General features: G+C 48.4%; 1 protein-coding gene across 2 annotated transcripts in view; it reads right to left on the bottom strand.

Moving 5' to 3' along the window:
• Positions 1–20,957, bottom strand: part of LOC146041803 (galactoside alpha-(1,2)-fucosyltransferase 2-like) — a 37,881-nt gene extending 16,924 nt beyond the window's left edge. Inside the window, exon 1 of one of the 2 annotated variants that reach the window (XM_083161697.1) lies at positions 20,889–20,957. The gene's annotated coding sequence lies outside the window, so the exon portion shown is untranslated. The remainder of the gene's footprint in view (positions 1–20,888) is intronic. The other variant, XM_083161699.1, reaches the window with a different exon arrangement.
• Positions 20,958–22,951: the final 1,994 nt, after the last annotated feature.

Here is a 22,951-nt window from a genome sequence, read left to right on the forward strand (position 1 = left end):
TCACCGCATTACCTGGAAGAGGAGGCTGCAACAACTCTTCTCCTCAACCCAGCAGATGCTGCTGTCCACTGGGGTGCACTGTGGCCATGAAGACCATTAAGGTACATTTTTTTTTTCTGTATTTAATATTAAAGGTATATGGCCATGCTGCTTGTGATTAGGCCACGCCTCCAGATAAATACCTGTGCCCGGCTAGGCCCTCTACTGCCCTGGTTGCACGGCTAGGCCCTCTACTGCCCTGGTAGCAATTGTGCTGCTAAGAGCACAGCGTGAGGGCACTTGGGCAGCGTGCACTCAGGAGGATGAGGCTCAGCGTAATTGGAAATGTCCTTAGCTCCACTGGCTGCTATCGCAGAAGGGGTGAGAGGAGGGAGTGGGCAGGGAGACAGGAAGCTTCCCTGCTCTTCTCCCCTCTGCGTGCCCCCCCACCACCACCACCACCACCGCGGGACACTGCCGGCCCCTACAGTACACTGACTAGAGGCAACAAGCTGCAGTAATAGCAGTACTACAGAGTATTTGTAATGTTATAGCCATAATTACTTATAACATTGTAATCTGTTTCAGATGTCAAATAAAATCAAAAGTACAAAAAGAAATGTTAAAGGTGCAAAAGAAAAAGGACAGTGGATCGGTCATTGCATGTTCCAAGTATGAAGAATAGGAAGTTGTGTAGAAGTCTAAAAATAAGTGGTTCAAATTTGACCCAAAAAGGGGAAGCGGGGGAGCACTATTGGGGAAATGTAGATGGACACGATATGCCATTACCCCAGCATTGCCAGCTTTTCCTAACATCCACTACAGATGGGGGGAGGGAGACTTGGGAAACTTGTGATGTCAGCGTCCGTTTGAATGGAGTGTCCCTCCTCCTACCTGTACTAGGCATAGGCGAATCTAGGGGGTGGTCCGGGGGTGCACAGGACCACCCATTACCCTATTTTGTAGCTGAGGGCTGGGGCTTTCCAAAGAGCCCAGCCCCGTGTCTCTAGCCCCCTGGGAACCGGAGATACTGCCAGGCAGAGCTGGAACGTTTTCCCTATAGGATAACATGGGACCTGCTAATTCCGACCCCCACCCAGTTCAACGACTGCCAGTTCCCCCTTTGGCATCACTGAAGCTTGAGGTTGATCTCAGTCGAACCCAAATCGCTGGGCCTTCAATCTGATACCAGGCTGGATCCATATGGGTTAATTGGTTCCAGGGATATTGAGGTTAAACCGTTTTTTTTTTTTTTTTTTTTTTCTTAAATGAAATTTCATGACTGTTTGTGTTCTTTGAGGGCAGATTTCTCTGGAACCAAACAGCCCAGTTTCACGGGACCAAAATCATTCGAAGCCAACTCAAAAGTTCTTCAATATGATACTGGTCTCATGTAAATGGGTCAGTCGGTTCCGAAGATATAGCTGGTTGGTTAAAGGGAGAGGGGAGTGGTTGTCTCTCCCCCTCACACCAGAAAATGCAGGGACTAGGCTGGTGTATAAGGGGTCAGCCTGGGAATGTCCCTGCATGATCCTGGGACCATATTCCCGGGTAAATCCCTGCATTTTCTGTTGTGAAAGGGGTATTATTTCAAACAGCCGTGACCTGCAGTGCTCTGAATACATCCGGGCAGCCCCTGCTCTCTGCCCAGCTGTCAATGACCCCTGCAGCTTGTGCTCCAATTATTCTCCCCGCTTTCACCTCAGCCCGCCCCCCCTTTAATCATGTGGTGCCAATGCCCGGCATGCTCCCCCGACGTCACGCACAACAACAGCGCGCACAATATTTCAAATGTCCACTCGGATAGAGGGGACACCAGGAGGGGAGGGGGAGCGTGCTCTGCGCTGCGCTCTGCTCCTCTCCCCATAGAAGCAGCTGCACCGCTCTCCATCTCTCCCTGCAGCAGCAGCGAAGGCTCATATAAAAATTTACAGTAAGTGGCACTTTTGGGGGCATTGCTTAAGGGACGCTACAAGTGGCGGTATGTGGGGGCATTACGCATAATGTGTGGCCACACCCCCTTTTTTGGCACGCGGCTACGCCGCGCAAAGGTCCCTCTAGCTGTTCTGTCTACATCTGGAACCACCCATTACCATAATTCTAGATTCGCCTATGGTACTAGGGTGTGGATGGAAAGTTCTACAGTGGAAATGGTTTTTATAATTCATTATATTGTAATATAATGAATTATAAAAACTTAATTTATCTTACTAATGATAATAAATGGTATCTTCTGATTGTGGGCAGTGAGTGTATCCGCACACACCGGGGCCGATTCATCCTGGTAAAGTGATCAAAGTCATTTTTCAAACACGGCTGATTGGCTGGTGCGTTATCACCTTCTACTTTACCAAGCTTATTACATCCGCCCCATTGTTGGCTATTACTGGGCTGTAAATTAATTTTTGACATTAATCAAATACTCTGTTGGCAGCTTAAATATGTATAACTACGACAGCGATACTTGCATCATATGTTTGATCCCAGCCTATGACGCGAGAGAGGCTAAAATTGGCCAGTTGTTCCCTCTCCTACTGTATATTAGATCATTTCCGCAGGGTGTGAGTCTGCGATTAATCTGCACGTTTCTACTGTTCCGCAATGTGGTCTGTGATTTTGTTACAGTCATGATGTTAGCTGTTTGGCAGGCAGCCTTGCAAAATAATGCTCAGTACACACTGGCTGTCACGACCACCATGTCAGCTACCCGGTCCCTCTGTGCTGTCCCTAGCCCAAAGACCTCTGACAGGTCATCTCCTGCCCTGGCGCTCACCTCCACTGCTGGTTCCCATGCTGGTAGAGTGCATGCTGTCACCGCCGGGTGACAGCGGTGGTGTGTGATCCTGTGCCAGGCGGGCTCTGGGTAGCGTGAGACATGAGCCGCCATGATAGATCTATGTCAGGTCAGGCCTCTGGCTGGACTCGCCGGCTGCAGTGCCTCTGCGTACAATCACCGCCGGCTGGTTTCCGTCGCCACCTCTGGCGGCGGCCATCTTTTGGGATCCTTCAGCCTATGCTGTGCGGCTCCATTCAGTGATGTCAAGTGGCAACCAATTACCGCGCAGCTCACCCTTCAAATACTGACTTGCCGGGCAAGACCGACAGTCAGTACATTGATGTCTACCCCAACGCATCATTGATCCTCCCTGGCTGTCTGTAGTTGCTACTACAGTTCTTGCGCCTTTGGTGAAGCAGGGCCGGCGCTACCTGCTCAGCACAGCCTGCAAAGCAGGTAGGCGCAGGCCCTGAGAGGCGCCCCGAGTCCCGACAGCCCACCAACTTCCTTTGATACTACTGCCGGGTGCCGCAGCCGGCACCTGTCAAAATATGACAGGCAGCGGCGCCGTCTGAGGGCTCATCGCGCCCACACAGACAGCACAGCGGAGCGCTGAGTGTACTACCGTGAGCCTCTGCTGCCTGCTTGTGTCAGATTGGTCAGCCAGGAAGAAGCAGGTGCAGGAAGTGACTCCTTGCACTTGCAGCAGACGCAATGGAGACTGGAGGCAGTGCCGTCTTTCCCATTGGGCACGATGGGCAGTTGCCCGGGGGCCCTAGGACCTAGGGGCCCCCGGCCCAGCCCAATGGGAAAGATGGTGGCCGGGGTCCGGGAATCCGCTTACCTTTCGCTGGGGGATCCGGGCAGGGGGATCAGGGCGGTGGCGGTAGCTAGAAGCCTGATTCGGCGAAGCTCTATTTGCCGGCGGGGCGGGAAGCGCTGTTGCATTTGAATAGACTGGCCGGACGCTGATTGGCTGAATTCAGAAAATCAGCATCCGGCCAGTCTTTGAAAAGGCAACAGCGCTTCCCACCCCGCCGGCAAATAGCGCTTCACCTCCTAGCTAGCAGTGAATTTAATTTCGGGGGTCCGTGTGCCGGGGTTCTGATCACCCTCACTGGGTGATCCGGCAGGGGGATCAGGGCATCGGTGGCGGTAGCTAGGAGCCCGAAGCGGCGAAGCGCTATTTGCCGGCAGGGGGGGCGAGAAGCGCTGCTGCATTTAAAATGACTGGCTGAATGCTGATTGGCTTAATTCAGCCAATCAGCATCCGGCCAGTCTTTTCAAATTCAACAGCGCTTCCCGCCCCCGCCGACAAATAGTGTTTCGCCGCTTCGGGCTCCTAGCTACCGCCACCGCCGCCCTGATCCCCTTCCCCAGCGAGGATGGTCGGATCCCCGCCACCCGGCCACCATCTTTCCCATTAGCGCTATTTGCCGGTGGGGCGGGAAGCGCTGCTGCATTTGAAAAGACTGGCCGAACGCTGATTGGCTGAATTCAGCCAATCAGCGTCTGGCCAGTCTTTTCAAATGCAACAGCGCTTCCCGCCCCGCCAGTTAATAGCGCTTTGCCACTTCAGGGCAGGCTCCTAGCTACCGCCGCTGCCCTGATCCCGCTGACCGGATCCCCAGCGAAGATGATCGGATCCCCGGCCGCCAGAAGCTGACTGGCTGCCGCACGGAGCCAGAGAGGTGAGGGTTGGGGAGGTGACTGTGGGCTCCTGGGCAAACTAATTTGGGGGGGGGGGGGTCCAGTGAACTAGGTTGCCCAGGGGCCCTTCCTAATGTTAAGACGGCCCTGACTGGAGGTGCTGAGTGCCAGTAAGAAGGTAACTGACCACTAATGGAGGGGGCAGGCTGTGCATCATCCCAGCCACCCAGAGGCAATATAATTTTGGTGTCCCCCAAACCATATATATATATATATATATATATATATATATATATATATATATATATATATATATATATATATATATATATACTGTATATATATATATATATATATATATATATATATATATATATATATATATATATATATATATATATATATAGATATAGTGTGCAGTCGGCCAGCACAGCATTTCTGGCTGTATTATTATAATATATGTGTCCCTGCACTCCTCTTACAAAAAAAATTAAAAAATTCCTTGTCCTCTACAGAAACACTCCTTGTCCTCCAGAACACTGACAAGTAGCAGCATCAGCTCCCTCTCAGATACACAGAGCACTGCATCAACTGACTTCTATGCCCCCGGCAGTGCTACTGCTGCCGGCAAATGTTGTGGGTGTTACACTGTGCTATTACTGTTGGCAACTGGTGTGGGAGTTACATAGCATACCTCCCAACAGTCCCGATTTTATCGGGACAGTCCCGATTGTCAGGGCCAGTCCCGCTGTCCCACCCGCGGGCGGCAGTGTCCCGCGGTGTGGGGGGGCTGTTGGGAGTCCCCCCGTCAGCTGCTAAGCAGCGGGGAATAAACACTGTGCGCTTGCGCACAGCGTCTATTCCCGCAGCCAGGGGGCTGGGGGCATGGCTAGAGGCTCACAGAGACTCTGGGTCATGCCTCCATAGCGGCAAAATGGGGGAGTGGCCTCGCGGAAGAGCCGCGAGTATAGGCCACGCCCCCAAATTAGGCCACGCCCCCGAAATTTTCGGGACGCCTCCGGCGCGCAGAAGCAGCGTCCCGCCGGCTGAAGTGCCAAAGTTGGGAGGTATGACATAGTGCTACTACTGTCGGCAACTGATGTGAGCGTTACACAGTGCTACTACTGTCGGCAACTGGTGTGAGCCTTACCCAGTGCTACTACTGTCGGCAACTGGTGTGAGCGTTACACAGTGCTACTACTGTCGGCAACTGATGTGAGCGTTACACAGTGCTACTACTGTCGGCAACTGGTGTGAGCGTTACCCAGTGCTACTACTGTCGGCAACTGGTGTGAGCGTTACACAGTGCTACTACTGTCGGCAACTGGTGTGAGCGTTACACAGTGCTACTACTGTCGGCAACTGGTGTGAGCATTACACAGTGCTACTACTGTCGGCAACTGGTGTGAGCGTAACACAGTGCTACTACTGTCGGCAAATGGTGTGGGCGTTACCTATAATCATCGCTACTAATGAGGGCAACAGTGGGCATTATGTATAAGCAATGCTACTATTGTGGCCAACAGTGGGCATTATGTGTAAGCGGCCCCACTACTGTGGACATTATGTATGTGTGGGCATTATATGTAAAAGCAGCGCTACTACTGTGGACATTTTGTGTAAGGGGCACTACTGTTAAGTGTAATGTGAATAAGAGGCACTAGGTGCTGTACAGGGCCATAAATCGGTGTGTGCCAGTGGTTCCCTGCCCACCTGCACTGTGGGTATACCATCTGAAAGCACCACTCACCACCATCTGCCAGTCGCCACTACTATCAGAGCTTGTGGTCCGGCAGCTGCAGTTATTGATTGGCTTTCAAACCTGGAGCTCCGATTGGCTCATGAGCTTGTGTCATATTTGAAAATCAATTCCACGCCTATGCAGGCTCTGATGGGCTCAGCGCTAGACTGGACTGGATTACACAGCAGTACTGGGGGCATACTGCGATGGGCACTACTGGGCCATTGTTTAAGGGGCACTACTGGTGACATTGTGTGTAAGCAAGAGTACTTGGCGCATTGCACATAGCATAATGTGTAAGGTGCATCACAATGTGTGGCATAATTTGTAATTGGCATTACTGTGAAGCATAATTTGGAATGGGCATTACGGCATGTGGCATAATGTGTAATAACGGTGTTATTGGTACTGCAATGTGGCCATGTCCCTACATTTTTGGGCGTGCGCCTTCGGCGCGCACTCCCTGTTTTCTCTGTGGTGGTGGTGGGGGTCACATTTCCATTTCTGGCACAGTTACAGCTCTGGTGCTGTGTAATGAGAATAAGATTGTGCTACTCTGTGTCATAATAATTTGAATTGGGAGTACTATTGTGTGGCCATGCCCCTTCCTTGTGAGACCACACATATTTTTTTCGGTGTGCGCGTCCCTTCGTAAAGTATGAGGGGCGCAAATTTAAAGTTTGCAGGAGGGCGCCAAACACCCTAGCACCGGCCCTGTGGTGAAGTCTTCTTCAAGTCTCCTGCTGATTGTTTCACTGCCTGTACCATATCATCACGGAACCCGCTGCCGCCTATACGGATAGGACAAGGTTAACCCTCCAAAGGGGTAATATCTTCTCCCTCATTCCTGACGGTTATTCTCTGTGGTCATCCCTGGTTCTGCAGCTACGATCCTACTCAGCACAGATTCATTCAGACTTCATCATGCAATCCTTCTTCAACCATCCAATCCTTCTTCCAATCATCCAATTCTTCAACCAATCATCTAATCTTTCTTCCAATCGCTCAATCATCCAATCTTGCAGTTATTCAATTATTCAATTCAATCATCTCCAAAGCTCTTCAATAAGCATTGTATATTATTGACTTTATCATTTATCAGAAACTACAGTTTTATTATTGTGTCATCATTCATATTCTGTACCGCAGTATCTTCATTAATTAAGGTTTACTTTATTCAATTGCTTCACTCCCTTCTGTCGTTAATGCAACAGCCCTACATCAAAGCACCCAGCCTCCGTTACACTCCAGCTGGTGCTTCACGAAACGTGACACTGGCGAATTTATCAGCTGTTCAATGAAACGGCTGATGCATCATGGGTGCAGCGGTAAGTGTGTAGCAGCGTTATGTCAGCAGCACAAGTGATGGACCATATATACTGTATATATGCAGATGTACTCTTGCTGAAGTGATGTCAGCCATCGGCAGCCTAAACTTGACTGGCATATGTAAATGCACGCCCATTTGTGACATCAGGCATTACACCTTGGGTAACGATTGATATGTACTTCCAAATCTTCTGATAGGACAGAGGATGAGCCAGGGGGATGATCCGATTACAATTGTAACAGCCTCCTAACTGGGCAGAGGCACCTACATGTAGTTTAGTACGGAGAGAGTGTTCATGGGCCGATTTGCCATCTGCATGCTCCGATGCTGATGTGCTGTGATATTGGCTCAATCCACAAGTGATTACATTGCCCAGATTTATAAATGATAGCGATATAGATCTGTCCTTGTGATGCTACTCTGCAGCTAAATCAGGGTATTCATATGCCTCCAGCACCGCCCTGCAACGCTGATTATACTCCCTTACACCAGGGATTGGAGGGGGTTGTTCAGACGGACCAGAACATTCGCACGGGAATTGGCATCGGTACTTGTGTATTATCAGCATACCCTCCAACATTTGAAGGGCAGAAATCGGTACACATTCAGAAAGGGGGCATGGCCTCATGGAAATGGGCGTGTCATCAAAAAAGGGGTGTGGTATTACACATTATACCACACATCATAATGCCCATTACACATTTTAGTAAACTCTGTAATGCCAATTGCACATTGTGCCACACATCATGATGCCCATTACATACAATATAAAAAAACATAATGCCGATTAAATATTATGTAATAAATGCTGCTTACCTACATGCTCATTGCGAGAGGGTTCTTTCTTGATGCCAGGGGCTTATGTTTGATGCCAAGGAGGCTTAGGCTTCATGCTTGTTGCCAAGAGGGAGTGCAGGGCACGTTGCTAAGGGGGAATTAAATGCTGATTGCAAAGGGGGGGGGGGATTCCTCGTTGCCAAGGGGGGGGGGGGGAGAAAATGCTCGTTGTCAAGGGGGAGGGAATTGTTCGTTGTCAAGGGGGAGCAGCCGGACGCACACAATTTAATAAAATGACAGCCGGGCAGAGAGAGCAGTCTGTGCGCTGCCCGGCTGTGTAGTCAAAGCAGCGGCAGCAGCCTGGTCCATTGCTATTTTCTGGTGCATGCATCCAAGGCTGCGGCCAGGGGTGGCGGCGGATAGTCGTTCCCATGTAAACGCTGGCCGTTCCCATGGTAATCGGTCCGTGGCATTGGTGCCGAGGACGGGCAGCTATTATCACCGGATGTCAGCTGCCCGCCCACTTCCCTGACCTGAGAGTCACTTAGATATGCGTGCATATGCGTCGGTGACCATCAAATGATGGGGGTGTTCACCCACAGGCTGCGAATGAATGTTTATGTAAAACATTTATTCGCAGCCAGTGCATGCGAACACACACTGCGAATGGGTGGCGGCTAGAGTAACCCCCTGGAGTTCGGTGCTTGAGTGAGGGCTCCCTGCTGCTGTGAGTTCTGGTGCTGTAAAGTGAGCTTCTGTGTCGCAGTATCAATTTCCTGCATCGGGTATCACAGGAGCAACAGGGAGATTAGATTTTTTTCATTTTTTTTGCTGTTAGATAGAAAGAGGGCTGCATAGGCACAAGTATATTCAAGAGCCTGTGAATTTGGTGATTGTTTAATAAAGTTATTGAAGAAGAACAGATTACCCAGGAAGTTTATGTCCGCAAATTCCGGGGGCGGGGAGGGGGGCACGAATCGCGGGAGTGGGGCGCAGGGGGGATAGAATCACGAGAGGGGGCGGGAATCGCGGCAGGGGGGGTCGCGGGGGGCCGCAAATCGCAGGAGGGGGGTGCCGTGAATCAAGGGAGGGGGCTGGGGTTTGCAAATCGCGGGAGGGGGCGCGGCGAATTGCGGGAGGGGGCGCAGGGGTGCCTCGAATCGCGGGAGGGGGGTCGCAAATCGTGAGGGGGGTCTGCAAATCGCGGGAGCGGGCGCCGTGAATCGTGGGAGGGGGTGGGATCTGCAAATTTGGGGGGGGCACAAATCGCGGGAGGGGGGGGCGCTAGAATCTCGGGAGGGGGGTTCGCGGGGGGGGGCGCAAATCACAGGAGGGGGGTGCCGTTAATCCCAGGAGGGGTCAGGGGTTTGCAAATCGCGGGAGGGGGGCGCAGCGAATCATGGTGGGGTTCACGGCAAATCGCGGGAGGGGCTGCCGTGAATTGCGGGGGTGCCGCGAATCGTGGGAGGGGGGCCGCGAATCGCGGGAGGGTGGCTCGGGGGTGCTGTGAATCGCTGGAGGGGGGGGGCGCGGGGGGGTGCTGCGAATCGCGGGAGGGGGGTCGTGGGGGGCCCGCAAATCACGGGAGGGGGGTCACGGGGGTCTTGTGAATCGCAGGAGGGGGGGTTGTCACGGGGGTGCCGTTATTCGCAGGAGGGGGGGTCGCGGTGGGTGCTGCGAATCGCTGCAGGGGGGTCACCCGCGAATCACGGGAGGGCGTGAGGGTGCCGCGATTCGCAGGAGGTAGCGGGGTCCCACGAATCGCGGGAGGGGGGGGGCGCCGGGGTCCCGCAATTCGCGGAATGGGGGGCGCGGGGGTCCCGCGAATCGTGGGAGGGGGGTTGCGGGTGTCGAGGAGGGGGTTTGCTGGCAGAGGGGGGGGTGCTGGAGTAATGGTGGATGGTGGCTGTGGAGTAATGGTGGATGGTGGGCGTGTACTGTAGCCCTGGCTGGGCGGGGGGAGGTGATGTCAAGGGGGTGGGTAGAACGTTATACACATAGAACACTTTTCCCTGGGAGGGCGGGTTTGTGTATCCCGCTGGGCGGGTGCGTTATATAAACAGGGGATGAGTGACAGATCTGGCTAAATATATAAGAGATATATATATATATACCTGAGAGTCCCTTAGCTATGCGTGCTCATTCCACATCATTCGATGGTCGGCGACCATCAACCGGCAATTCTAAGATAATGGGAAACCCCCTCTTCACACTGATTTAGTACAATATATATTGTTAATAATTACAGACACTTTGGCAGCTCCGTTTTGAAAAGTGGTTTTAGGGGCCCATTTATCAAGCAATATTTGCGGCTAAATCCCCGAAAACATCAGTTTTCGGGGGTTAACCGCAAATATTAAGTATCACTGAAATGTATTAACCCCTTTCTGACACAGCATGTTTTTGCCTTCCTGACAGAGCCCTTTTTTTCAAATCTGACATGTGGGGATAACTTTTTTTTGCTTTTACTTATCCCAGTGATTTTGAGATTGTTTTCTCGTGACACATTGTACTTCAAGTTAGTGGTAAATTTGGGTCGATACAGTCTGTGTTTTTTTGTGAAAAATACCAAAATGTCGCAAAAAAATGGAAAATTTAGCAATTTGCAAAATGTTAAATTTTCTGCTTGTGAGACAAATAATCATACCACTCAAAATAGTTAATAACTAACATAGACCATATGTCTACTTTATGTTGCCATCATTATTTCAACTTCCTTTTAAATTTTTTGGACACTAGGAGGCTTAAAATATGAATAGCAAATTCTCAAATTTTCAAGAAAATTTCAAACACTGATTTTTTTAGAGACCAGTTCAGTTCTGATGAGACTTTGAGGGACTTGTATGTGAGACACCCCCATAAATGATGCCATTTCAAAAACTGCACCCCTCACAGTATTCAAAACAGCATTTTGGAAGTTTGTTAACCCTTTAGGTGTTTCACAGGAATTAAAACAAAGTGTAGGTGAAATTTCAAAATTTCATTTTTTTTGCAGATTTGCAATTTTAATACATTTTTCTAAGGAACACAGTACATTTTACTAGAGAAATGTGACTAAAAATTGATTCCCCCAATTCTTTTGTTTTCATAAATATCCTATATGTGGCCCTAGTGTGCACGTTGACCAAACCACAGGCTTCATAATAGAAGGAGCACCTACTTGATTTTGGAGCCTCCTTTTTATGAGATTATATTTTAGGCACCATGTAGGTTTCTAGGCACCATAAGATGCTAAAAGTTAGGAACCTCCCCCACAAGTGACCCCATTTTGCAAACTACACCCTTCAGGGAATTCATTTAGGGGTATAGTGTACATTTCAAACCCCCAGGGGTTTCACCAATTTTGATACAACTGGGCTGTGAAAATGAAAAAATTTAATTTTTCATTTTCACAGCTCAGTTGTATCAAAATTGGTGAAACCCCTGGGGGTTTGAAATGTACACTATACCCCCTGATGAATTCCCTGAAGGGTGTAGTTTGCAAAATGGGGTCACTTGTTGGGGGGTTCCACTGTATGGGTGCTTCAGGGGTCATTCAACCAGAATCTGTGCTGCAAAATCCAAATATCACTCCTTCCCTTCTGAGTCCTGCCATGCACCCAACTGGTATTTTTTGGTCACATGTGAGGCATTGCAATACTCGGGAGAAATTGGGGCACAGATTTTGGGGTGCTTTGTCTCCTTCATTCCTTGCAAAAATGAAAAATTTTGAGCCAGATCTGCATTTTTGTGTAAAAAAATGTAATTTTTTACACAAAAATGCAGTTCTGGCTCAAAATTTTTCATTTTCGCAAGGAATGAAGGAGACAAAGCACCCCAAAATCTGTGCCCAATTTCTCCCGAGTACGGCAATGCCTCATATGTGACCAAAAAATACCATTTGGGTGCATGGCAGGACTCAGAAGTGAAGGAGTGATATTTGGTGGTGGAATGAATGGTGGGTGCTATGTCGCATTAGCAAGACCCCCGAAGCACCAATACAGTGGAACCCCCCCCCCATTTTGCTCACCAGCTTTGGGAGGGGGGCTGGCGCTGCGGCTGGTGGGGGGGTGGGAGGGGTGCTGGCGCTGCGGCAGCCGGGTGGGTGGGAGGGGGGGCTGCCGGGTGGGAGGGGGGGGCTGGCGATCGGTGGTGATCGGTGCTGTACTTAACAGCACCGATCACTGTATATATATATATATATATATATGTGTGTGTATATATATATATATATGTGTGTATATATATATATATATACACACACATATATATATATATGTATATATATATATATATATATATATATATATATATACACACACATATATATATATATATATATATATATAGTTCATTTCATCCCATATAATTTCAATTATAATTCATAAACGTTTCTGCTGCTGTGCTGCGGCTGGCGGGGGGGTGGGAGGGGGGCTGGCGCTGCGGCTGCTGGCTGGGTGGGAGGGAGGCTGCCGGGTGGGTGGGAGGGTGGGCTGCCGATCGGTGGTGATCGGTGCTGTACTTAACAGCACCGATCTCTGTGTTACCGAGCGGCTTAGCCGCCGGTAACACAGAAAACGCTGCAATTGGCTGTTCACTTTTGAACAGCCAATCGCAGCGATCGCCGACCGGGGGGGGCATCCCTGCCCCCCCTGGGCGGCGAGGGGGGATGTCTGCTGTCAGGGACAGCAGACATCTCCAAACTGTCACCGCGTCTATAGACGCGGTAACAGTTTAAAGCCATGACGTACATGTACGTCATGTGTCGGGAAGTACCTCCCGACCATGACGTACATGTACGTCAAATGTCGGGAAGGGGTTAAAGGGGGACCGCAGCAGGAATCTCCGATCCCCGCTGCGATCCCCCTTGCAGCGCCGCCGGCCTCACCCCCCATAGGTTTCTATGGGGGATGCGAAGCTGCCCGATGTATCAACATCGGGCAGCCCGGCTTCGCACCCCTGGGCTATCGCCATTCTGATATGGCGATAGCCCATTGTAGCCTATGGGTGCATATCGCAGTGCGGTCAGCGGGGTCGTGTGGGGGGGGGGTCAGTGAGTAACCGCGCATGCACAGACCCCCCGGCTTCCAGCTCTGGGTATCACAGGGACAGGCTCCTTTCAGAGCACTGTCCCTTTGCCCTGCCAGGTGATACATCCCAGTGATATGATCGCATTTTACAATGCGATCCTGGGCGGTAATATTTCGCCCAGATCGCATTGTAAATGCGATCTTGATTAATGCGCCCCTTAGTGAGTCTGTACAGGGTCACAAAATTGTTTTGGCAAATAATGATACACCCTATCTCAATGTTCTTGTTAAATGTAGACTTGCATTGTTCATATTGTATTACAAGAACCTCTTTATCTTGGAACAGGATATGTATTTCATTATCCGTAATGTTCTCGTGGATTATGGTAATTGCAGACCTTAACTGTGTATTGTCAGATGCATACAGTACAAGCATTTGTTCAGACCCCTTCTCGGAATCCTACTGCATATAACACCTAATACCACAATGGTTGCTTAAAAGCGGAAGTACTTCAAAATAACAGACTTAAAAGGCGAACACCCCACCTCCTCCTCTTCCTAAACCAGGCAACAGCATTTAACTGGTAACAATTTCATGAAGCGTTAGAATTGGACTATCCGTCCTAACCACATATTCCATAGCAGCAGACGAGGGCCTCACTGCTTGTCGCCGGGGCCATACACAGAGGGCCGCTGACAGAGGGGTGCTATGGGGCCAACTGTCCCAGGCCCCGCTGCTCTGACAAGGGTAGGGCTCGGGCAGCTCTATCCCCAGCAACCCCCCCCCCCGGCTTGTCTACACTGGCGCTGAGTTATGTGCAGCCCGGACAGGCTGTATACAGAGCCCCATGGGGTGGCTCCAAGTTCATTGCGGCACAGTCACACCTGCAGGAAGCTGAGCTGGCAAACGTGTAATCCAAATTCTCCCACTCTGCAGCACATTAGAGTAAGTACGGGAGTCTGGGGGAGTGGTAACAGCCCTGAAAATAATTAATATTTAACAGTACAGATGGTCTATAGCAATGGTAGCCAACCCTAGTCCTCGAGAGCTACCAACAGTTCACATTTTCCAGACAACCTAGCTGCTGCACAGCTGCACTCATTAATCACTGACACATTTTAAAAGATACACAGATGGAGATAATTAGCTCACTTGTGATTCTGTGAGGAGACCTGCAAAACATGCACTGTTGGGAGCTCTCAAGGACTAGGGTTGGCTACCCTAGGTCTATTCTAGAGGCTGTTTCAAACATTTAAATAAGATAAGTGGTCAGGAAAAGGTTAAACATATAATAAATAAATACACAAACATAATAGAACCAGTACTGCACTTTCTAAGCTCACAATCTCCCACTTCATTATAAGGCTCCTGTCTCTTCCTCCTGGTAGCTACTCTCTGGTCCATTGTGATGTTGGAGGGCACAGATCTACACATACAGTAAATGTGGTAGAAGCTAGTATACTGGTCATGTGCAGCAGCTCTGCTCTGTCCCTTACACTGCATGATGTGCTGGCAGCTCTACTGATCATATTATATACCAGTGTTATTGCCATTATTTAAGGCACTTGCCAGGAGGAGGGGGGTTTCTGGGCAACTGGAACCCCCCCCCCCCCCCCCCCCCCTGCGTTTGCCTATGAGCCGGGAGCCCTCCACATAGGAAGCCCCCACCGCACGGCATGGTGTAATGACGTCACGCCGCATGACACAGATGAGGAGCCTGCACTGTACACCTGTCTCACTTAGTCATGAGCCTTCCTGGACTCACTGGAGAGAGGAGCTGCACAGTGACGGGCTCAGGCAGTGCACGTGCAGCCCAGCCACCCCCGGTCTGCCCTTGCACTGCCCCATGGGCTGGTGTGGTGATTAAGAAGGTAATACAAATAACAATCATTACTATACATCGAGAGGGGATGTGGGGGGGGTTCCTATTTTGTCAGTCCTGGGCCCCACAATTTCTGATGACAACCCTGCATACACACAAGGCGGCTTTTGAGCTGAAAGCTCAAATGACAAAAACTGAGTTAGTTTCAGCTCAAAATCACCCGGTGCGTATGGGCCTAAAAGCCTCTGATACAAAGCAGCTGTACTATGCAGCCTGCCTTAGTGACCAGGAGCATGCTGGTGTCATGGTCCTCTAGGCTCTGTCATCCTATGACACTGGATGTGGATATGAGCGGGGGTCCACAGGGGATCTTTCCAGGTGGCTAGTCCCCCTCTGTATCACATATCACTTGATTCTTGTTTTCGCCATCGTTCAGGGATAACCGTCCTGTTTTTTTGGTCACACATCCCACCCGGGTCCAGCATTGGTGAATAGAGGCTGCCCGCATGTGTAAAAGCATCTATTCCTGGAGACAGAGGGGCTGGCGCTAGGCCAGCAACTCACAGAGCTGCTGGTTATGCCCCCACAGCATCAAATGGGTGTGTGGTCTTGGGGGAGTGATGCACTTCATAGGCCACACCCCCTTGCTGATAGGCCACACCCTATATTTCGGGTGTGGGGGTCCCTATTCCCTTGTTTCTAAAGTAGGGGGGTATATAATTATTGATTTTTTTTATATATCCAAAACATTTACTTTTTTTAACTTTTTTTACCCCTATGTTTTGTTACAGTCATTTTCTCGTGATTGCATGACTGGAATGCTCTTGAATGTGTAGGTGAAGCTATGTCATAATAATTGTAACTGTCATTCACCCTGCTGGTTGCTTCTGTTCCCACACAGCGCAGCACTTTCAGGGGGAAGAGCAGATGTCAGGAGTTACTGAAAGCAGAGGATGAGGAAGCTAGTACAGTAAGAGGTTACAGGATTCTCGGCAGCAATTAATACGTGTTTCTTCATCCTATAAGTTCAGAAACATGTACAACTGGGGAAGGTTGTATTAAGCTGGGAAGAGGCAGCCAGCTCAGCATGTTGGGGGTAATGAGGCATTCTGGTGGGGTTGCAGAGGGTGATGACACTCAGGGGCGGATCCAGGAGAAAATGACAGGGGGGCACCATGATAGGAGAGGGTTTGGGAGGGGGAGGGTGTTAGTGGTGCCAGTGTACATGCTAAGGGAGCGGCGAGAGAGAGGAGAGCAGAGAGAGGGTGGGAATGGGATTAAAAATAGGCCCTGGTGTTTAAAGTACACAGGCCCAACTTGGCGTCAAAAGTAAAGGATGTAGTTGTGCGCGCACCAAAGGCGCGCTCTGGAAAAGGGGGTGTGGCCACTCAAAAGGGGGCAACTTCTACACATTATGCAACAAAATACTAGACCCCCTTACACATGATGCCAAATGGAATGAGCCACAATTCACATAATGCACATGGATTGTGCCAAATTTCCCATAATGCCTCATGGATTGAGCCAAAATTCACATAATGCCACACGAATAGATGCCGAAATTCACATAATGCCACAGTGATTAAATCAAAATTCACAATATGCTTCATAAACAGGGATATTGCGCGCCAAAGGCGCGCATTAAACGTTTACAACATAATGCCCATTACATGTTAAGCCATACAGCATAATGTCTATTATGTATTATGCCAAACACCATAATGCCTATTAAAAATTATGCTACATAAGTGCTGCTTACCTACATGCTCATTTCCGAAGGTTCCATGCTCATTGCCAGGGGTTCCATACTCATTGCCAGGGGTTCCATGCTCATTGCCAAGGGGGAATACATGCTTGCGGTAACTAGGGGACAGCCACTGCCAGGCAGAAGTGACAGCCAGGCAGAGAGCGGGGGGCTGCCCGGCTGTATTCAGAGCACTGCAGGTCCCGGCTATTTGAAATAATACCCCTTCCACACCAGAAAATGCAGAGATTTACTAGGGAATATTGTCCCAGGATCATGCAGGGACATTCCCGGTTTGGTCCCTTTTACACCAGCCTAGTCCCTACATTTTCTGGTGTGAGGGGGAGAGAAAACCACCCCCTCCCCTCCCTTTAACCAGCTATCTTGTTTAACCGGCTATATCTTTGGAACCAACTGACCCATTTACATAAGACCAATATCATATTGAAGCAATTTTAAGTGGGCTTCAAATGATTTTGGTCCCGCGAAACAGCTTGGTTCCGGAGTAATCTGCCCTCAAAGAACATGAACAGCCATGAAATTACATTTCAGAAATAAAAAAACTCTGTTTACCCACAATATCTCCGGAACCAATTGACCCATATGGACTTGCCTGTTATCAAATTGAAGGCCCAGCTATTTGGGTTCGAATGAGATCAACCACGAGTTACTGTGATGCCGCTGTGTGAAATGGCAGCCGTCGGAACTGGGTGAGGGTCAGAATTATCGGGTCCCATGTTATCCTATGTGGAAATCATTCTAACTTTGTCTGGCGATATCTCCAGTTCCCGGGGGGCTAGCGACACAGGGCTTCAGTTAACCTAACAGTGTAAGGCCACGCCCAACGTGTTTCATCTAATCAAGGACTTTTTCAGGGGGAGTCGGTGTGAACTGCTGCTTACGTGATCCATCTTAAGCTATGTACACACACTTCGTTTTGATTTAGATACGATGTTAGATTTGATTTTCTATTAGATCTGGCATTAGATCTTCCCATTCAATTTTGGCATTAGTACTGTACTTTTGCATTAGATATTGATTTCGATATCGAATTCGGTTTACATTCATGGTACATTGTACACATTCAATTTACTGGATCGAATTCGATATTTCCTTGGCTGCACAGTAGATTTTTCTGTTCGATTTTGAGAAAACGGGAGCGCGCATCGAATCGAATGCAGATCGAAAGTCTCCTATAAACCATTCAATGTGGATTCGATTTTGCTTCTATAAGCAAAATCGAATCAGAAACAGTGAGAAATCGAAGCGTGTGTACACCGCTCTAGAGCTGATGCAGAAGTCTGGAGACTAAATCCCAAGCGGTGATGCTGATAGCTAGCTGGCAAGCTGTTTAAAGTTTTTTCATGTATGTGAGCATATGTTCTCATTAAGTTATATAAAGAAAATATTTTTACTCATCTGGTGCGCCCTTCTGTGTATCCCTTCTTTCTTAAAAATAAATAAATAAATAAATTATATATATATATAGACATTGTAGGGGCTCTGCACACACTAAGTTAACTGATATTAAATAGTGGAGATTTGGTTCATGAATTGATCAATGCATTTAAGCCTGTAGCCCCCTTCACGGGACCCCACTTTTCTGCAGGTCCTAACACTATCGCTGAAAATGGTTTAGTGTGTATATATATATAGATATATATAGATATATATATATATTTCTAAGGATGGGGGGTTGTGACCCTGTCTGCGCTGTGGGGTTAGCAGCAGCTCTAAATACCTCGCTGTTAATAGAGGTATAGGGAAAACATAGAGAGAGAAAGAAAGTGTAGAGGTGAGCTGATGGCAGTTTCACCAAAACTGTATATATGCACACAATTAAAACAGTAAAAAGTTTTTATTTCATACAATAAAAAGTATATAAAATATGTATTTCATACAGATGTTCGCATCATAAATTTGATGTGAGATACCACTTCCGAGAGACCCTCAGAGTAAATCCTGTTCTCCACCCGCATTATGCTCTTTTGTGAATGTTTTTGTATGTATGAATCTTTTTACTGGATTGTTTAATTTATACTGATGTATAATTTACAGCATAAATCTGTTCTGTTACAAACTGCTTCCTTTGCCCCTGATTACGTCATCCCGGTGATGAAACGCGTTTGGCCTGCTACATCCTCTGGAAGTTCAAATACTGAAAATCATATATTACTAAATGTATTGAATGTTTTTTTATTAAGTACATTATATTTTTTAATTCTGTGTAATTTCTTAGCGCACTCTGAGACACTAAGGTTTTTGTATTCTAGTCTTAAACTATATAAATTAGTTGTAGAAAATGCTCTATTATACACTCAGTGATGTCTTCAGGGTCCGCTGAACATGCAGGTCATTGGTCATATAGTCAAATTGACCAACATGTTCCGAAGATGGCAGGGGTCATTAACAAAGCGAGGGGATGCGCATCGTTAACGATAGTCAATGTACACACTAGAACAGTGGTTCCCAACCTTTTTTCTCTCCCGTACCCCTTGATTAGGTTTTTCATTGATAAGTACCCCCTCCTCTCATTTTGAAATATGGACAGTACTTAGCGGTATGCGGATCCTTATGCATGTCCTTATATTAAGGAGTAGTATACAGCAAGGAATCGTGCCCTTCTGTGTCTAGACACTGGTTGTGTACTATCTCCAGGATTCCCACTAACACCAGTAGGATTAATGCCGCTGCTTCCTCCACCTTTGTCAGTGTTGGGCAGATGAAGGCTGATGTCTGAGGGCAGCATGGGAAGCTCCCAGTGGATTGCTGGTCAGGCATATGACACAACATGGTTTGTCTCCATGGAAATGGGCAGCGGCGTAACTAGTTTTTCGGCGCCCCCCTGCCGACAAGTCAGGAGGCGCCCCCCCTGTAAAAAAAACGGAGCGGAGGGGAGCCGTGGTACGGCGGTCGGGAGGGGGGGGTTGTGTTTCTGTGTGTGTGTGTGTGTGTTTGTATGTATGTGTAACGTGTTTGTGTGTGTGTTTGTGTGTGTGTGCGCGTGTGTGCGTTACCTCTGGCCGGCTGGCCGCATCCGTCTGCGCCGGGTCCCGGGCGGCTCTCCCGTTACTGCTGCTAATGTAAAAGTGACACTTGGAAAATGGCTGCCCCCATACTGCAGACGAAAAACTGTCTGCGGTATGGGGGCAGCCATTTTCCAAGTGTCACCTTTTTGTACTAGAACAGCGCTGCGGCTGCCGGGACTCGGGAGAGCTGGGACCCGGTGGTGCACGGTACGGCGGCAGAAGGCAACTATCATCCCGCAGCCCCCCCGGCGCCCACATACCCTCAGCGCCTCCCCGCCACCGCGGGGGCTGCGGGACGATAGTTACGCCACTGGAAATGGGTCTTCTTCAGCCATCAAAAGACCTTTTCATCGTCCGCCATTACCAATAATATTTTCAAGTACCCCCAACTGGTCTGCAGAGTACCCCCAGGGGTACTAGTACCCCAGGTTGGGAACCACTGCACTAGAAGATATTGTAAAAACTATAGCCCTTTCTGATATCTGTTACTATATCCTCTAGTGTGTATAAACGTAACTTTGCCATGGCATTGCCAGGTGACTGATCATCATTAAGTTGCCCCAGTGGCCCTTTAAAGATAATTAGCAATGATAGGAAATAATTATGTCTAGTGTCCGTGTGTAACCGAAATACTGCCATCTGCTGGCAGCCAGTGAAACTACTTCTCTTTCTTTTTCACACATGCAGAGACACAGAGGCTATCACACATGCAGAAACACAGAGGCAATCGCACATGCAGACACACAGAGGCAATCACAAGGTAGCAGACTAGCCTTTGATGCTTTTGCTTTAAGCGGGCTTAGCTAGCAGAACATACTTCTTCTTAAATACATCTAATTTACACAAATACAGGGCATATATACTGTATAATCCAAACTAACAGATATCATTGTCATTTGAACACTGAAACCCTCTCTCTGGTCGTACAGTTATTCCAGAAAGAAACCGTTTCTATTCGGTGTGTTCTACCACTACAGCACAAGTCAGCATTGCTCACACAAGGTGTATTTTTAAAGGGCTGTTTTCTTACCTAGAGGGATCTTCTATTATAATATCCTCTTAATGTCAGCATGGTCTAGAATTTGTAGCAGTCTGCCAGACCATTATCTCACTGAAACCTCAATTTTACCATAGTCTTCAGAAAGCTTCCACCTACAGTATTTCCGCTTTTGCAATTACTTCTCCAAATTAACCACTTCATGTCTATGTAACTGAAATTCGGGCCTGATTCAAGTATCAGATGGTGGATACTTGAATCAGGCCCGAATTTCAGTTACATAGACATGAAGTGGTTAATTTGACGCCATCCCACCTGCTCAACACGGCAGCGTTTGTATAGAAGGGATTCAGGATCGTTTGGAAGCGTCCACAGCGGCTGCGTCTGCAGCGCGAACCCGCCGGACTATCTGCGCCTCCTCACGCCTACCTGTGTCCCGCTACCTTCCTGTGATTTTAACCGTGTGGAATAAAGTTTGTTACCTGCTCAAGCTGTGTACATCTGGTCCATTAAAGAACCAGCTACATGCACGCGAGACTGAATTTAAAAGTAAGTGCCGCTCTAGCTTGACATACAGACGAATGTTTGATGGTCGGTCCCCTGATAAAGAACTCGCTATGTGAATGCGAGACAGAACTTTAAAGTAAGTGTCTGTCTGCTGCATGCGCCCAGGGAGGTGATCACTCACATCGTTCAGACCCTATTACAAGTGAGGATCTGATTCCAACACTGATCTCCTGTGCCATCCACACTAGGAGATTTGTACCTGCACCCAGCGCTTGTGACGGTCCAACTCCGGATTTTTGTGTTACTGAATTGGGAGATAGATGGTCTCCAGGACCCATTGAGCTGCTTATTATTCATTTGATTCTGTGCACTTCTCACGCCAGGTTGCAAACCCTTTCTGTTTGCTAGTATCAGATGGTGGATGTCTGTGAATATCACACTTCCATCGCACTAGCAGGGAAGGGAAGTGGGCGGACAGAAAGCTGGTACAGGGGAACGCCCATTAAATGTGAACGCAGTTGGGTCGATGCCTGCTCAGGGCAGGTGGCTGCCATTACATGACATCAAGGCCCGCCCCCTTTTCGGCGATCTCTGTCGGAAATTGCGAACGGGAAAAAAAAGCATTCGATAATTTGCAACCGTCAAATGATTTTTTTCACTCGTGTGGCTGCACGCATACACAACCCCTTGCATGCAAATGTGGGGATTCACGCGGCGGGTGGGCAGCGGGCAGCGTTTACTTCGCAAACATATGAAGCCTAGCAAATAGGTCTGAATCAGTCACCAAGGTTATCTGTATAAGAGCTGCAGTTTGGGAATTATTTGCAATCCTATATTACAAAAATATTCAGCAGGCACGCCATAGTTAAATTTGCACAGGTCCTGCTACCATCGCCCGCTGCCAATACTGTGACCAGGCTAAAATTTGCATACTGACTCATGTACATTGTTTAACCTGATGTTTAAGAACACAAATGCCAATGTTTGCTCTTTTTTTTTAGCTGTGCATGTATGTCACAGTCACCCTGCACACCCAGATCACAAAAACTATTTTTAACTCATGTAATACAGTCAAATATGCAAACAAGGAGGAGGAGCTTATTCATCAGTACAAATGTGGAAACTACATACAGAAATGCAAAGGTTTTTTTTGTAATTGGGTCATTCATTATAAGGGTCTTTAATGGGACCGCCTAGTATTCAACGGACTTTGAAAACTTTCAGCTTGCTTACGGGAACCAACGCCATCTTCAGATCCCCGATCCAGTGGGGTGGAGGTCTGGGGGTGTGAAGAAGGAGGTGAACTGATCTCCACACTCAGGGGTAGATGTATGCAGAAGTAATAAGGGAGGAGAAGTGATAAAGTGCCTGGTACTTTATCACCGGCCAATCAGCTACTAACTGTCCTTTTTTAAACCCAGCCTGTAACTTAAAAGTCAGGAGCTGATTGGCTGGGGATAAAGTACCAGGCACATTATCACTTTTCTACCCTTATCACTGCTTCATACATCTATGTCTAAGGTCCTGCATGCGGTATACGGTCATTTGGTCTACGTTATCACTTGTTACTGCTATACTTTTCAGTGTTC

Source organism: Crinia signifera, chromosome 19, assembly GCF_055691185.1.
Source record: "Crinia signifera chromosome 19, ASM5569118v1, whole genome shotgun sequence".
Taxonomy (NCBI): Eukaryota; Metazoa; Chordata; class Amphibia; order Anura; family Myobatrachidae; genus Crinia; species Crinia signifera.